The 18,592-nt window shown below is 33.3% G+C and overlaps 1 protein-coding gene across 1 annotated transcript in view; it reads left to right on the top strand.

The window, feature by feature from the left end:
• LOC145695036 (uncharacterized) overlaps positions 1-18,592 on the top strand; it is a 229,282-nt gene that overhangs the window by 150,303 nt on the left and 60,387 nt on the right. The gene's annotated exons all lie outside the window — the stretch shown is intronic.

The following is an 18,592-nucleotide window of genomic DNA, read 5'->3' as shown; positions in this document are numbered from 1 at the left end:
TTTGAACAGTGGCACGAGGTTGTCCCATATGGCCTCAGTGATGAATGAAGGAGTTAAATTCTAAACAAGGATTAACTATAATATACGAGGTTCAGTTCGAAATTAATATTGCTTTGACTTGAACTTAGAAGTGTCATTCGACTTCCATGACATTAGACGATTAGGTGAGCTTGTTGAACTTAATAATAAAGCAATTAAAATTATAAATGTAATTGCAATGATTATGATGGTATTAAATGGTTATTTATAAAGCGCGCTGGTTTTGTGTCGTTTGGCAATTTTTTGTCTTACAAACATTCCGATTGTCGCGTTATTGTGAATTTCTCGCATTTCTTCAATCTGTGTCTAGCTATGGAACAGTTTACTATACCTGCCATGCCGCCCGTGAAACAATCCAATTGCTCCAAGACCGCTTCTGGATCGCCTCGTTTCGCGTAATGCTGACCAGCAATGGGCCCCGAGGTCATGCGACTTAACTCCTTGTGACTCTTTTTTTTTGGGGGGGGGGGGGGTACTCTTAAATCATTGGTATATGTCAATAAACCCCGTTCCATCATGAATTAAAGGGGGAAATTCGACGACTCGTCGGCGAAATCCAAGTGGAAACTTATCAGACAGCCATAGCGAATTTCGCGAAAAGAGTTATTGCATGCCAGGGCACTAGAAGGGTATGTCCGATGTTATTTACCATACCTGAAACCGGAATGTGAAATGAACATGTTTATGAATTTTGTTAGTGTGTTTAAGTTCATAATTCGATTTAACAAAGCCGGCGCTCTTTTTTGAATAACTCTATATTATGTATCTATTTCATTTATTCGTTTAGTATGCTCTAAAGACAATGCATTACGGAGTACAATACTTCTTCTATTAAAAGCTTTATCTACATGTATCTGTCATGTTTGTGTCAAAAACTAGCAACTGTGAATTATAAAGGAGTTTGGAATAATCCACTAATACACTTAATTCTCATGATTTTCAGATTTCCTATTCTAAGAATATAATATTAACTGTATTGAAATACTATAGAAAAATAATAAGTCTCTTTGGCCTAGTCGTTTCCAGTTAGTAAAATGTTGAAAATTATAGTATTTCCTAAATAAACGAGATATCAGTACTTTAATAGTAGAAATTGCTGGTATATATTCCAAACATGTAATCGATAATATACAGGATGTTTCAAAACAACACCGACAACGTTTGGGAGGGGATTCCAGACACCATGAAAAGACGAAAAGTATAGACCAACTTGTTTGCACATATGCTTCCTTTCGGAGTTATAGGCTTCTTAAAACCTGAAAAAAAAAAAAAATGAATTCTAAAGGATCATAGCTCCCAAACTATGAGATGTACCGTACTCGGGTCAAGATTTTACTTAATAAGTAATATGTTCACTATCCAAAAATACATTTTTCAGAATCCTAAGGTACTCATTAAACAATATTTACCGAGGTAGTTTGGCTACAGGCATATAAATTGAAGTACTCACCAACTACTTCTATAAAAATTGTTGCTGAAGTACCATGGGATTCTAAAACATGGATATTTGCATAGCACGCATACTAGTTCCTAAGTGAAGTCTTTTCCCGACTACGGTAGGTTCCATAGTATTGGAACTATAGACCTATAAAGTTAATTTTTCGTGTTTTTGGCAGCCTATAATCCCGAAAGGAAGCATTTGCGCACCCAGGTTGGTCTATACTTTTTGTTTTATCTTGGTCTCAGGAATCACCTCCCAAACGTTGTCAGTGTTGTTTTGAAACACCCTGTATATTGGCAACGTCTGGTGATAATGGTGTGAGAAATTATATTATTTTCTAATTTTCATTAAATTGATTTGTCTTGTTAGATCTATGAGTTACTAGATGAAATGCCCATTCTTCGCACGAGGACAACATGTTTACGGAAAGAATCTGAACCCCTCCCTCCTTAGGGTACATATGAGGGATGAATTTGGAATTAAACATCATCGAAATATCACTATTCATCTCAGCGACCTCGTAAACTATAAATTGAACATTATTATCGGCTGTTTTCGATTATTTATACTTCACCTTCTCACATTTTCACCCTCTTATCGAAAAGATGTTAAAAACCTAAGCTATGCCAAGGTCCATTCATGTACCCAAAAATTTTAACATCGGTGTTACAATCTAGGAGGAGTTAACCATCAAATATATTTTTAAATGTTACCCCCTTAAATGTCAATCCTGGCTAAAAATATAGTAAAGGCCTAAATCAGGCCATGGTCCAGTAGTGTATCAAAAACGATCAAAATAAGTGCTACAACGATCAAGGAAGGGTTATAAATCAAAGATATTTTTACATGTCTTCACTCTCAACTTTTCATCCTCTTTGCCGAAAATATGATAGAAACCTAAGGTAGACCAGAGTCAACTCATGTAAAAAAGAAAAATAATCAATGTTGATTCAGCAGTCTAGGAGAAGTTAGCGAACCAACATTGTTACATTCATTTATATACAGGGTGCGACAAAAAGATCTTTCGTATTTGGAGAGGGCGATGTTTGAGATGTGGTAGGGAAACGGCGGTGGAAGGGGTATCGATCGATAATGGTATACATGCCATTTTCAGTAGTTGCAGTTGCTTGGCGCGGTGAACATCGTGCGTTTGTTGCGGAGGAGTATATTCGCAATGGTGGTGTTCTGATTACTACTCAGAGGGCATTTTGCATTCGGTTTGGACTTGGCCGACATGTCATTCTGTTCGAATAGAAAAACTATTCAAGTTTTAGTATCAAAGTTTAGAGCAACATGTTCTGCACTAAGAAGAAAATCACCTGGCCGACCTATTTAAGTGCTTTGGAGGTTACTGGATGGACGCCTTCATACGCTCTACATTTTTCGGCGTTGTTACCGTCCAAGGTCAGCCAGGTGATTTTTTCTCAGTGCAGAACCTGTTTCTCTAAAAATTTGATACCCATAAATGTATCCCTACCACAACTCACAAAGCGTCTTTCCAAATACGGGAGGTCTTTTTGCCAGCCCCTGTATATTAATTTGGTATACTTGTGAAGCTGGTCAAGGTATATATATATATATATATATATATATATATATATATATATATATATATATATATATATATACACAATTAATTCATCTGAGGATATAAAACGACGTTGCAAAAATTTGAATTCACTTTAGGATGTTTACAAAACATTTCAGTAAAAGCATTGAGTAAATTAGAACCCTCCACTTTCATGATTCATTACTCATGAACCAATATCTGCACAGAAAAATATTTCACATTCGTACTAAGTACGAGTTAGTGCTTACCACGATGTAATAGTTAAGAATATGCTTACTTAAATATATACTATGTATGTGCTTACTAAGTATATTGTTACTTGTTTAAATTTATTCATTTTTGAAATTTTTAGATCTTGTGTGTAAATCACAGTTCACTTAAATGTTCTTCTTGCTATCATTTTAGGACAAGAGAACCGGTCTAAAAGACCACAAAGGAATATCTTCAGAATAACAGTTTGAGAAACGGTCAGAGAGTAGGCCTCTCTTTTAAACCATCTGCTCTTATTTAGTGTGCTAAGTGATAACATCTGATAACGATCACATGCATCGAACAACCTTTTATAGCGATACTTTTTTAAAATAAGAAAAGCAAAAGTGATGCTTTTTTTTAAAAGAAAATAGATAAGAGGGAGGAAAGAAAATAATATACGAGTAGAATGCGTGTAAAACTTTCTAATTTGAAAATGAAAGTGCGCGAAAATGAATTCACTTGATAAAGAAACAAAAAAAAGTTTTAAAAAAGAAATTAAATAGGGAAGAACTACGAGGAGAAGAGGTGAAGCAAAAGTAGTTATAAGAAGGAAGTGTGAATTACATTGTGCTTGTCCCAGATACCAGAAGGTCATTATCAAAGAATACAAATTATATTGCTTACGTACAAGCAAGCAAAAAAAAAAAAAAAAAAAAAAAAAAAAAAAAACTGAAGTCTTTTTTGTTCGATATTACAAGAGTATTTGAATGTCTTTGTTGGTTACTCATATAAAAAGAATTTAATTATCACCTACACTGTAAGTAACTTGGGTGTTTGCGGCTTTTTTTAAAAAACTTTCTTTAATCCTTGCCCTTGATATGGCAGATGCTGCTTAGGGCAATGAGAACCAAGCAACTGGACAGAAAGTTCCTGTGACACCAAACTGTTCCAGTGATTTTGATTCCGAATAGGCATATCGAAACGAAACGTTTGTTCAGAAGGAGAGACTCCAGCTAAGTATATACAGAGTGGCCCAAAAGTATATATACAGACCTACATATTTAAAATATGTAGGACTGTATACCTACTTTTAGGTCACCCTGTATAATAATAGTGCAATTCATAAAATACTATTTATTTTAAAAGAAACTCTACAATATTAGAGTATTAACGTTTAACGAAAAAGAATTGTACGAAAAAAAGGCATTTCACATACTAATCAACAGATTTCATTTAGCTCCACAAAATGGTATAGATGAGTGTAAATTTTCAAGCATGGTTTCGGAGAAAAATCTTCAAATGCGAAGAATTTTGTAAACTTAAATTTGATACTGTACGGTAAGTACACCATCTATTTAGATGTATCCGATTCTGAAATATACATTAACCAAGCTCTTCATATTGACATTAGAAAGGCGACAATATAAGGTAACGTGCCCATATTTCGGATACTTTAAAAAAGAAAAGATTAGCCATGGAATTAACTCTTTTTTATTTTGGGTTGCTAAAAATTATATTACTCTTAACTATTTTTGTCTTTAAAAAATAAACATTATTACATGAATGTATGCATTAGTTAAAGTACAGATCAACATGCAAAAGTGTTCGTTTTTGTTAGTTCAGAAAAATCGTAAAAAAAAAAAAAAAAAAAAAAAAAAACGGATAGGATTGGTTTCTAATTTCGGATGTTGATTTGTGTACTTACTTTGTACTTACTTTTATCATTTCAAGCAGAAATCACAGCGAATTTTTTTTCACTCACTTTTTAGGTATTCGAACAAACAGTTCATGTGCTCAAAGCGTGCATACGATGCAACGGAGCCAATTTCCTCAAATAGTGTAGTTCTTCTAAGGTTATCTACAATGAGGACACTCTTCAGCAAGTTATTCAACCTCGCTAGACTCTTCGCATATACGAAATTGTCTTCTCTCTGACGGGAAGTTTAACTTTGTATACATCTTAGGAAGGGTTGTATTTGAGAAGTAGCATTTGTTTTCTTTATAGCTGTCTTAAATTTGGGGGATATCTTAGCATTGCTCATTTTCCTTGCTTTTCATTGAGATACCGACCTTACAACGACTCACCAAAGGTAGTCGTCAACCTGGTTCGGCTAAATGATATCAGTAAATCTTGAGTGGTAGTAATTGTTTACACATAAAAATATCTTCAATAATTATATACACTATTATTCTCACTTTTTCTATCGAAATTACAAGTCGATGATCGGTATTAAATGGTTTATTAGTTGATACTCTTTTAACGTATTTTCACTCAAACTGTCTTGCAAACATACATGTTGATTAGGTATCTATAAACAGCTACATAGCAACGAATTATACAATAATGTATATTTCTTACATATATTAAAAACATTCTTCTTCTGTTATTTTAAATTGACATTATCTCAAGTATAGTGCTTGAGTATGAGCACTTTCTGCCCAAGGTACAGGTAATTATTAAACGATACAAAGTATCTCGTTGTATAAAAATGTCGCCCGACGATGGGACTGAATATAAAAGTTACAAGCGAGCTTAGCTTTTATATTTAAGAACCACTGGTCCGTTTACAATAAGGATGTTACATTACTTATGTCCTTTACATTTTGATCGCCCCTCGTATATATATATCTTCCTTAAGCTTCATATATATAAATACATTTATAATAAATCTTTTATTCCATTATCATTTATCTTTTATTACAAAAACGTCGTCGCTTAATAATATAATTACTGAAGGGTGCGCAGTCAAAATCGTAAGAGGCAAATTACCTTTTAAAAACATAAATCACAATGATTAGCATTTTCAATCATTATTAAAACGGTGATGTTAAGAAAAATAATATTTGATCTTTCCAGGGCGCATTATATGATAACTACGTTAGATGATGTTTTAAAATATACATTGTATCCATAAGGCATCAGAATATAGAAGAATCTTATTCGGGTAATATATAAAGTAGCGCATAAGGACAGTTGTCGGATAAATAGCTTAATAGAATGAACCTTATTCTTAACATAATCTTTGACAACAAATTCTCAACACAAATCCGTATAATATAAATAACCTTTGCCTTTAATCAATTATAAATCGAATTATAATTCTTCACATTAACACAAGAGACATTTGAAAATTATCATTGGTTAATAAGAATTAAAGAAAATTAAATTAAGTAAAAATCAAAAATTAAACGTAACCTATGTTCGGACGAACAAAAGGAAGAAAATAAATCTATTTTTACACAAACATATTCATAAGAATCAGTAGCTGATATGGGTTTAACTCTTACTTCATCAACTGCAGTCAGTTTACATTCGTACTTGCATATGATTCTAATAAAGTACATTATACTGCACAATCGTGATTAGGTTCCGCGTTATTTTGTACATTAATTGCGTCATTATCTTGATTTTGACACAAAGTGACATCTCTTGAACTACGATTATGTCTATACATAGGATTTATAGCATTTCTAGAATTTCGCCATGTATTTCGACTGTTTTTGTGTCTACTTCGAGTAATGATCTGACATAATTATTGTCACGATTGGTTAGGTTAGGTGGATTCCTATCATATCTTTGCCTATTTTGTCCATTCTGATTGTTGAAATTTGCTCGACTTAGGTTATATTCCGTATTGTTCGCATTACGGATATTTAGATTACGAACAGGTACAAAGTGATCTGAATTATTTTTAACTTTGCCTAATCCTGCTTGATGATTCTGAGCGTGGTATTGAGTTTCATAACATTGTACAAGCATTAATAAATGATTAAAACTCATACACTGGGTAGAAAACAGGATCTGTTGTAGTTTAAACGGTAGCAAATTTCTGATTGATGCAATTACTCTGGATTCCGATTGCAACGGATTAACGACTTTTAATTCGTTATATGTATTTACAACAAAGTCAACAACAGATTTGTGCAAACGAGGATTGAAAGGTTGATTTCTAATCGTGGCATCTCTGTTTGCAAGCAAAAAGTCATTTTCGTAATTTGCAATCAGCGCAGCTTTAAATTCCTCATATGTATTGACGTGATCTCGTACTGCTTTAAACCATAAAGAACATGGTGGGAGTAATAAATGAGGGATTAGTTTCATATATTGCGATTTATCTATACACATTATATTGCACTCATCCTGAAATTTTTCTAGGAAAGAGGTAGCGTTTTCGTTACATTTACCACTGAACTTACTCATAGCACGTATTTCACTCATCTTTACACTTAACTTTACCTTTCTTTCACCTTTCCGTGTTCGTGTTGAGTGACAATTCCTACCTACTGCATGATGTGTAATTCCACCATCTCTTTTACGCCCATCTGTATTCCTTGGATGAATTTCTTCCAAAATAATGTCCTCATCGAATGGGTTACTAGAAGATGAGATAATGCGAGGTTCACATTGATCTGCTACGGGTGACTGCGAGGTCATCTCCTGTGAACAAGGGAACTCCAAATGATCATTAACCATGTTGTTTTGGTATGCGTTGTCCTTAATCTGTAGCATCCTGATTTCCTCTTGTAATGCAGATATCAACTGAGTATTCGCACGTATTTTGGTAGAATTATCCGTGACCTGAATCTTTTGTTGCCGTATAGAAGATTCTATTACTTCCAAATCCTTTTTTACACAGTTGACTTCTTGAATTGTATGGTTATAATTATCCTGACAATCTTCAGATACTCTTCTTAGCTTTTCATCGAACTGTGATGTAATGTCACTCACCGCCTGGATAATAGATTGTTTCGTCTCTCCGGATGTCTGTTCCAATCGTTTACTTAATTCCTCGTACTGTTTACTGGAAGTCTGCTTTAAATTTTCCGACATCTGGGCTAAACTTTGTTCCAATCGTTGTTCTTGTTTCTGTAAAGCCATTAAGATTTTGTCTTCTAACGATAACATTTCGGGTACAACAGGAGCTGTATTTTGTTCTTCGTTAACACTGTCACCAGTTTCTTTTTCCATTGCCTCACCGATCATCATTTTTCTTGTGATTATTTTACCACTTCGAAGTATAGTAAACTTCGTAGTCATAAACCTTATTACAGAAGTAAATTCACCCTTACTTTATACTTCAGGATAAGAATTTACAAAGATCCCGGGTGAGGTAAACCAAAAATTTTACAACGACTCACCAAAGGTAGTCGTCAACCTGGTTCGGCTAAATGATATCAGTAAATCTTGAGTGGTAGTAATTGTTTACACATAAAAATATCTTCAATAATTATATACACTATTATTCTCACTTTTTCTATCGAAATTACAAGTCGATGATCGGTATTAAATGGTTTATTAGTTGATACTCTTTTAACGTATTTTCACTCAAACTGTCTTGCAAACATACATGTTGATTAGGTATCTATAAACAGCTACATAGCAACGAATTATACAATAATGTATATTTCTTACATATATTAAAAACATTCTTCTTCTGTTATTTTAAATTGACATTATCTCAAGTATAGTGCTTGAGTATGAGCACTTTCTGCCCAAGGTACAGGTAATTATTAAACGATACAAAGTATCTCGTTGTATAAAAATGTCGCCCGACGATGGGACTGAATATAAAAGTTACAAGCGAGCTTAGCTTTTATATTTAAGAACCACTGGTCCGTTTACAATAATGATGTTACATTACTTATGTCCTTTACATTTTGATCGCCCCTCGTATATATATATCTTCCTTAAGCTTCATATATATAAATACATTTATAATAAATCTTTTATTCCATTATCATTTATCTTTTATTACAAAAACGTCGTCGCTTAATAATATAATTACTGAAGGGTGCGCAGTCAAAATCGTAAGAGGCAAATTACCTTTTAAAAACATAAATCACAATGATTAGCATTTTCAATCATTATTAAAACGGTGATGTTAAGAAAAATAATATTTGATCTTTCCAGGGCGCATTATATGATAACTACGTTAGATGATGTTTTAAAATATACATTGTATCCATAAGGCATCAGAATATAGAAGAATCTTATTCGGGTAATATATAAAGTAGCGCATAAGGACAGTTGTCGGATAAATAGCTTAATAGAATGAACCTTATTCTTAACATAATCTTTGACAACAAATTCTCAACACAAATCCGTATAATATAAATAACCTTTGCCTTTAATCAATTATAAATCAAATTATAATTCTTCACATTAACACAAGAGACATTTGAAAATTATCATTGGTTAATAAGAATTAAAGAAAATTAAATTAAGTAAAAATCAAAAATTAAACGTAACCTATGTTCGGACGAACAAAAGGAAGAAAATAAATCTATTTTTACACAAACATATTCATAAGAATCAGTAGCTGATATGGGTTTAACTCTTACTTCATCAACTGCAGTCAGTTTACATTCGTACTTGCATATGATTCTAATAAAGTACATTGTACTGCACAATCGTGATTAGGTTCCGCGTTATTTTGTACATTAATTGCGTCATTATCTTGATTTTGACACAAAGTGACATCTCTTGAACTACGATTATGTCTATACATAGGATTTATAGCATTTCTAGAATTTCGCCATGTATTTCGACTGTTTTTGTGTCTACTTCGAGTAATGATCTGACATAATTATTGTCACGATTGGTTAGGTTAGGTGGATTCCTATCATATCTTTGCCTATTTTGTCCATTCTGATTGTTGAAATTTGCTCGACTTAGGTTATATTCCGTATTGTTCGCATTACGGATATTTAGATTACGAACAGGTACAAAGTGATCTGAATTATTTTTAACTTTGCCTAATCCTGCTTGATGATTCTGAGCGTGGTATTGAGTTTCATAACATTGTACAAGCATTAATAAATGATTAAAACTCATACACTGGGTAGAAAACAGGATCTGTTGTAGTTTAAACGGTAGCAAATTTCTGATTGATGCAATTACTCTGGATTCCGATTGCAACGGATTAACGACTTTTAATTCGTTATATGTATTTACAACAAAGTCAACAACAGATTTGTGCAAACGAGGATTGAAAGGTTGATTTCTAATCGTGGCATCTCTGTTTGCAAGCAAAAAGTCATTTTCGTAATTTGCAATCAGCGCAGCTTTAAATTCCTCATATGTATTGACGTGATCTCGTACTGCTTTAAACCATAAAGAACATGGTGGGAGTAATAAATGAGGGATTAGTTTCATATATTGCGATTTATCTATACACATTATATTGCACTCATCCTGAAATTTTTCTAGGAAAGAGGTAGCGTTTTCGTTACATTTACCACTGAACTTACTCATAGCACGTATTTCACTCATCTTTACACTTAACTTTACCTTTCTTTCACCTTTCCGTGTTCGTGTTGAGTGACAATTCCTACCTACTGCATGATGTGTAATTCCACCATCTCTTTTACGCCCATCTGTATTCCTTGGATGAATTTCTTCCAAAATAATGTCCTCATCGAATGGGTTACTAGAAGATGAGATAATGCGAGGTTCACATTGATCTGCTACGGGTGACTGCGAGGTCATCTCCTGTGAACAAGGGAACTCCAAATGATCATTAACCATGTTGTTTTGGTATGCGTTGTCCTTAATCTGTAGCATCCTGATTTCCTCTTGTAATGCAGATATCAACTGAGTATTCGCACGTATTTTGGTAGAATTATCCGTGACCTGAATCTTTTGTTGCCGTATAGAAGATTCTATTACTTCCAAATCCTTTTTTACACAGTTGACTTCTTGAATTGTATGGTTATAATTATCCTGACAATCTTCAGATACTCTTCTTAGCTTTTCATCGAACTGTGATGTAATGTCACTCACCGCCTGGATAATAGATTGTTTCGTCTCTCCGGATGTCTGTTCCAATCGTTTACTTAATTCCTCGTACTGTTTACTGGAAGTCTGCTTTAAATTTTCCGACATCTGGGCTAAACTTTGTTCCAATCGTTGTTCTTGTTTCTGTAAAGCCATTAAGATTTTGTCTTCTAACGATAACATTTCGGGTACAACAGGAGCTGTATTTTGTTCTTCGTTAACACTGTCACCAGTTTCTTTTTCCATTGCCTCACCGATCATCATTTTTCTTGTGATTATTTTACCACTTCGAAGTATAGTAAACTTCGTAGTCATAAACCTTATTACAGAAGTAAATTCACCCTTACTTTATACTTCAGGATAAGAATTTACAAAGATCCCGGGTGAGGTAAACCAAAAATTTTACAACGACTCACCAAAGGTAGTCGTCAACCTGGTTCGGCTAAATGATATCAGTAAATCTTGAGTGGTAGTAATTGTTTACACATAAAAATATCTTCAATAATTATATACACTATTATTCTCACTTTTTCTATCGAAATTACAAGTCGATGATCGGTATTAAATGGTTTATTAGTTGATACTCTTTTAACGTATTTTCACTCAAACTGTCTTGCAAACATACATGTTGATTAGGTATCTATAAACAGCTACATAGCAACGAATTATACAATAATGTATATTTCTTACATATATTAAAAACATTCTTCTTCTGTTATTTTAAATTGACATTATCTCAAGTATAGTGCTTGAGTATGAGCACTTTCTGCCCAAGGTACAGGTAATTATTAAACGATACAAAGTATCTCGTTGTATAAAAATGTCGCCCGACGATGGGACTGAATATAAAAGTTACAAGCGAGCTTAGCTTTTATATTTAAGAACCACTGGTCCGTTTACAATAATGATGTTACATTACTTATGTCCTTTACATTTTGATCGCCCCTCGTATATATATATCTTCCTTAAGCTTCATATATATAAATACATTTATAATAAATCTTTTATTCCATTATCATTTATCTTTTATTACAAAAACGTCGTCGCTTAATAATATAATTACTGAAGGGTGCGCAGTCAAAATCGTAAGAGGCAAATTACCTTTTAAAAACATAAATCACAATGATTAGCATTTTCAATCATTATTAAAACGGTGATGTTAAGAAAAATAATATTTGATCTTTCCAGGGCGCATTATATGATAACTACGTTAGATGATGTTTTAAAATATACATTGTATCCATAAGGCATCAGAATATAGAAGAATCTTATTCGGGTAATATATAAAGTAGCGCATAAGGACAGTTGTCGGATAAATAGCTTAATAGAATGAACCTTATTCTTAACATAATCTTTGACAACAAATTCTCAACACAAATCCGTATAATATAAATAACCTTTGCCTTTAATCAATTATAAATCAAATTATAATTCTTCACATTAACACAAGAGACATTTGAAAATTATCATTGGTTAATAAGAATTAAAGAAAATTAAATTAAGTAAAAATCAAAAATTAAACGTAACCTATGTTCGGACGAACAAAAGGAAGAAAATAAATCTATTTTTACACAAACATATTCATAAGAATCAGTAGCTGATATGGGTTTAACTCTTACTTCATCAACTGCAGTCAGTTTACATTCGTACTTGCATATGATTCTAATAAAGTACATTGTACTGCACAATCGTGATTAGGTTCCGCGTTATTTTGTACATTAATTGCGTCATTATCTTGATTTTGACACAAAGTGACATCTCTTGAACTACGATTATGTCTATACATAGGATTTATAGCATTTCTAGAATTTCGCCATGTATTTCGACTGTTTTTGTGTCTACTTCGAGTAATGATCTGACATAATTATTGTCACGATTGGTTAGGTTAGGTGGATTCCTATCATATCTTTGCCTATTTTGTCCATTCTGATTGTTGAAATTTGCTCGACTTAGGTTATATTCCGTATTGTTCGCATTACGGATATTTAGATTACGAACAGGTACAAAGTGATCTGAATTATTTTTAACTTTGCCTAATCCTGCTTGATGATTCTGAGCGTGGTATTGAGTTTCATAACATTGTACAAGCATTAATAAATGATTAAAACTCATACACTGGGTAGAAAACAGGATCTGTTGTAGTTTAAACGGTAGCAAATTTCTGATTGATGCAATTACTCTGGATTCCGATTGCAACGGATTAACGACTTTTAATTCGTTATATGTATTTACAACAAAGTCAACAACAGATTTGTGCAAACGAGGATTGAAAGGTTGATTTCTAATCGTGGCATCTCTGTTTGCAAGCAAAAAGTCATTTTCGTAATTTGCAATCAGCGCAGCTTTAAATTCCTCATATGTATTGACGTGATCTCGTACTGCTTTAAACCATAAAGAACATGGTGGGAGTAATAAATGAGGGATTAGTTTCATATATTGCGATTTATCTATACACATTATATTGCACTCATCCTGAAATTTTTCTAGGAAAGAGGTAGCGTTTTCGTTACATTTACCACTGAACTTACTCATAGCACGTATTTCACTCATCTTTACACTTAACTTTACCTTTCTTTCACCTTTCCGTGTTCGTGTTGAGTGACAATTCCTACCTACTGCATGATGTGTAATTCCACCATCTCTTTTACGCCCATCTGTATTCCTTGGATGAATTTCTTCCAAAATAATGTCCTCATCGAATGGGTTACTAGAAGATGAGATAATGCGAGGTTCACATTGATCTGCTACGGGTGACTGCGAGGTCATCTCCTGTGAACAAGGGAACTCCAAATGATCATTAACCATGTTGTTTTGGTATGCGTTGTCCTTAATCTGTAGCATCCTGATTTCCTCTTGTAATGCAGATATCAACTGAGTATTCGCACGTATTTTGGTAGAATTATCCGTGACCTGAATCTTTTGTTGCCGTATAGAAGATTCTATTACTTCCAAATCCTTTTTTACACAGTTGACTTCTTGAATTGTATGGTTATAATTATCCTGACAATCTTCAGATACTCTTCTTAGCTTTTCATCGAACTGTGATGTAATGTCACTCACCGCCTGGATAATAGATTGTTTCGTCTCTCCGGATGTCTGTTCCAATCGTTTACTTAATTCCTCGTACTGTTTACTGGAAGTCTGCTTTAAATTTTCCGACATCTGGGCTAAACTTTGTTCCAATCGTTGTTCTTGTTTCTGTAAAGCCATTAAGATTTTGTCTTCTAACGATAACATTTCGGGTACAACAGGAGCTGTATTTTGTTCTTCGTTAACACTGTCACCAGTTTCTTTTTCCATTGCCTCACCGATCATCATTTTTCTTGTGATTATTTTACCACTTCGAAGTATAGTAAACTTCGTAGTCATAAACCTTATTACAGAAGTAAATTCACCCTTACTTTATACTTCAGGATAAGAATTTACAAAGATCCCGGGTGAGGTAAACCAAAAATTTTACAACGACTCACCAAAGGTAGTCGTCAACCTGGTTCGGCTAAATGATATCAGTAAATCTTGAGTGGTAGTAATTGTTTACACATAAAAATATCTTCAATAATTATATACACTATTATTCTCACTTTTTCTATCGAAATTACAAGTCGATGATCGGTATTAAATGGTTTATTAGTTGATACTCTTTTAACGTATTTTCACTCAAACTGTCTTGCAAACATACATGTTGATTAGGTATCTATAAACAGCTACATAGCAACGAATTATACAATAATGTATATTTCTTACATATATTAAAAACATTCTTCTTCTGTTATTTTAAATTGACATTATCTCAAGTATAGTGCTTGAGTATGAGCACTTTCTGCCCAAGGTACAGGTAATTATTAAACGATACAAAGTATCTCGTTGTATAAAAATGTCGCCCGACGATGGGACTGAATATAAAAGTTACAAGCGAGCTTAGCTTTTATATTTAAGAACCACTGGTCCGTTTACAATAATGATGTTACATTACTTATGTCCTTTACATTTTGATCGCCCCTCGTATATATATATCTTCCTTAAGCTTCATATATATAAATACATTTATAATAAATCTTTTATTCCATTATCATTTATCTTTTATTACAAAAACGTCGTCGCTTAATAATATAATTACTGAAGGGTGCGCAGTCAAAATCGTAAGAGGCAAATTACCTTTTAAAAACATAAATCACAATGATTAGCATTTTCAATCATTATTAAAACGGTGATGTTAAGAAAAATAATATTTGATCTTTCCAGGGCGCATTATATGATAACTACGTTAGATGATGTTTTAAAATATACATTGTATCCATAAGGCATCAGAATATAGAAGAATCTTATTCGGGTAATATATAAAGTAGCGCATAAGGACAGTTGTCGGATAAATAGCTTAATAGAATGAACCTTATTCTTAACATAATCTTTGACAACAAATTCTCAACACAAATCCGTATAATATAAATAACCTTTGCCTTTAATCAATTATAAATCAAATTATAATTCTTCACATTAACACAAGAGACATTTGAAAATTATCATTGGTTAATAAGAATTAAAGAAAATTAAATTAAGTAAAAATCAAAAATTAAACGTAACCTATGTTCGGACGAACAAAAGGAAGAAAATAAATCTATTTTTACACAAACATATTCATAAGAATCAGTAGCTGATATGGGTTTAACTCTTACTTCATCAACTGCAGTCAGTTTACATTCGTACTTGCATATGATTCTAATAAAGTACATTGTACTGCACAATCGTGATTAGGTTCCGCGTTATTTTGTACATTAATTGCGTCATTATCTTGATTTTGACACAAAGTGACATCTCTTGAACTACGATTATGTCTATACATAGGATTTATAGCATTTCTAGAATTTCGCCATGTATTTCGACTGTTTTTGTGTCTACTTCGAGTAATGATCTGACATAATTATTGTCACGATTGGTTAGGTTAGGTGGATTCCTATCATATCTTTGCCTATTTTGTCCATTCTGATTGTTGAAATTTGCTCGACTTAGGTTATATTCCGTATTGTTCGCATTACGGATATTTAGATTACGAACAGGTACAAAGTGATCTGAATTATTTTTAACTTTGCCTAATCCTGCTTGATGATTCTGAGCGTGGTATTGAGTTTCATAACATTGTACAAGCATTAATAAATGATTAAAACTCATACACTGGGTAGAAAACAGGATCTGTTGTAGTTTAAACGGTAGCAAATTTCTGATTGATGCAATTACTCTGGATTCCGATTGCAACGGATTAACGACTTTTAATTCGTTATATGTATTTACAACAAAGTCAACAACAGATTTGTGCAAACGAGGATTGAAAGGTTGATTTCTAATCGTGGCATCTCTGTTTGCAAGCAAAAAGTCATTTTCGTAATTTGCAATCAGCGCAGCTTTAAATTCCTCATATGTATTGACGTGATCTCGTACTGCTTTAAACCATAAAGAACATGGTGGGAGTAATAAATGAGGGATTAGTTTCATATATTGCGATTTATCTATACACATTATATTGCACTCATCCTGAAATTTTTCTAGGAAAGAGGTAGCGTTTTCGTTACATTTACCACTGAACTTACTCATAGCACGTATTTCACTCATCTTTACACTTAACTTTACCTTTCTTTCACCTTTCCGTGTTCGTGTTGAGTGACAATTCCTACCTACTGCATGATGTGTAATTCCACCATCTCTTTTACGCCCATCTGTATTCCTTGGATGAATTTCTTCCAAAATAATGTCCTCATCGAATGGGTTACTAGAAGATGAGATAATGCGAGGTTCACATTGATCTGCTACGGGTGACTGCGAGGTCATCTCCTGTGAACAAGGGAACTCCAAATGATCATTAACCATGTTGTTTTGGTATGCGTTGTCCTTAATCTGTAGCATCCTGATTTCCTCTTGTAATGCAGATATCAACTGAGTATTCGCACGTATTTTGGTAGAATTATCCGTGACCTGAATCTTTTGTTGCCGTATAGAAGATTCTATTACTTCCAAATCCTTTTTTACACAGTTGATTTCTTGAATTGTATGGTTATAATTATCCTGACAATCTTCAGATACTCTTCTTAGCTTTTCATCGAACTGTGATGTAATGTCACTCACCGCCTGGATAATAGATTGTTTCGTCTCTCCGGATGTCTGTTCCAATCGTTTACTTAATTCCTCGTACTGTTTACTGGAAGTCTGCTTTAAATTTTCCGACATCTGGGCTAAATTTTGTTCCAATCGTTGTTCTTGTTTCTGTAAAGCCATTAAGATTTTGTCTTCTAACGATAACATTTCGGGTACAACAGGAGCTGTATTTTGTTCTTCGTTAACACTGTCACCAGTTTCTTTTTCCATTGCCTCACCGATCATCATTTTTCTTGTGATTATTTTACCACTTCGAAGTATAGTAAACTTCGTAGTCATAAACCTTATTACAGAAGTAAATTCACCCTTACTTTATACTTCAGGATAAGAATTTACAAAGATCCCGGGTGAGGTAAACCAAAAATTTTACAACGACTCACCAAAGGTAGTCGTCAACCTGGTTCGGCTAAATGATATCAGTAAATCTTGAGTGGTAGTAATTGTTTACACATAAAAATATCTTCAATAATTATATACACTATTATTCTCACTTTTTCTATCGAAATTACAAGTCGATGATCGGTATTAAATGGTTTATTAGTTGATACTCTTTTAACGTATTTTCACTCAAACTGTCTTGCAAACATACATGTTGATTAGGTATCTATAAACAGCTACATAGCAACGAATTATACAATAATGTATATTTCTTACATATATTAAAAACATTCTTCTTCTGTTATTTTAAATTGACATTATCTCAAGTATAGTGCTTGAGTATGAGCACTTTCTGCCCAAGGTACAGGTAATTATTAAACGATACAAAGTATCTCGTTGTAACCTCATCAGTTTGTCCTTATAGGGAGAGGCAGTTACGACACTAGCTGCTCCTCCTCTTAAGCTAATTTTTATCGGTCGAAGTTGCGACGGAAGCTCAATTTGAGAAGAAGAAAATTTTCTTGATAAGACCCGTAGATATGGGGAGTTGTTTCAGTAGATGTTGAAGCTGATTGATCCTCACATTATCCGCAGCACCTACATTTTGTTTTGTAAAGTCATTTTTGTACGTAGAAAATAATCATCAGTAGGAACAAGAGGGTCAAATGGCGACAATCCACATGGGGCGAGGGGGCAAATCTTGAATCCCCTTGAATTTTCAACAGTTACAGCCCTAGAATAAGCACGCCGTATTGGAGATCCGATTTCAATGTCCTTCAAACACAAGGACGTCGCGTGGTTGTAAGCAAAAACTTCTGCATAATTAAACGACGTATGCTTGTGTATGTATAGAAATAGTGTATGTTAGATAATTATGTACACGGCACTATAACTGGGCATTAAGACTGTTCTGTTGTTGTTCTTATGAAATAAATAAATACATTTTACTTAGCTATTGCCTGATCATTATTAAAATATCTGAATTAACATTATTTTTTTAAAAATAATTTACCAACTTAATCTGAATTCCTTGAGTTTTGTTGATTTGTCA

Source organism: Thermobia domestica, chromosome 9 (genome assembly GCF_964235325.1).
Source record: "Thermobia domestica chromosome 9, izTheDome1.hap1.1, whole genome shotgun sequence".
Classification (NCBI taxonomy): domain Eukaryota; kingdom Metazoa; phylum Arthropoda; class Insecta; order Zygentoma; family Lepismatidae; genus Thermobia; species Thermobia domestica.
The sequence above is the reverse complement of the archived record's forward strand: the minus strand, read 5'-3'. Positions and strand labels throughout refer to the sequence as shown.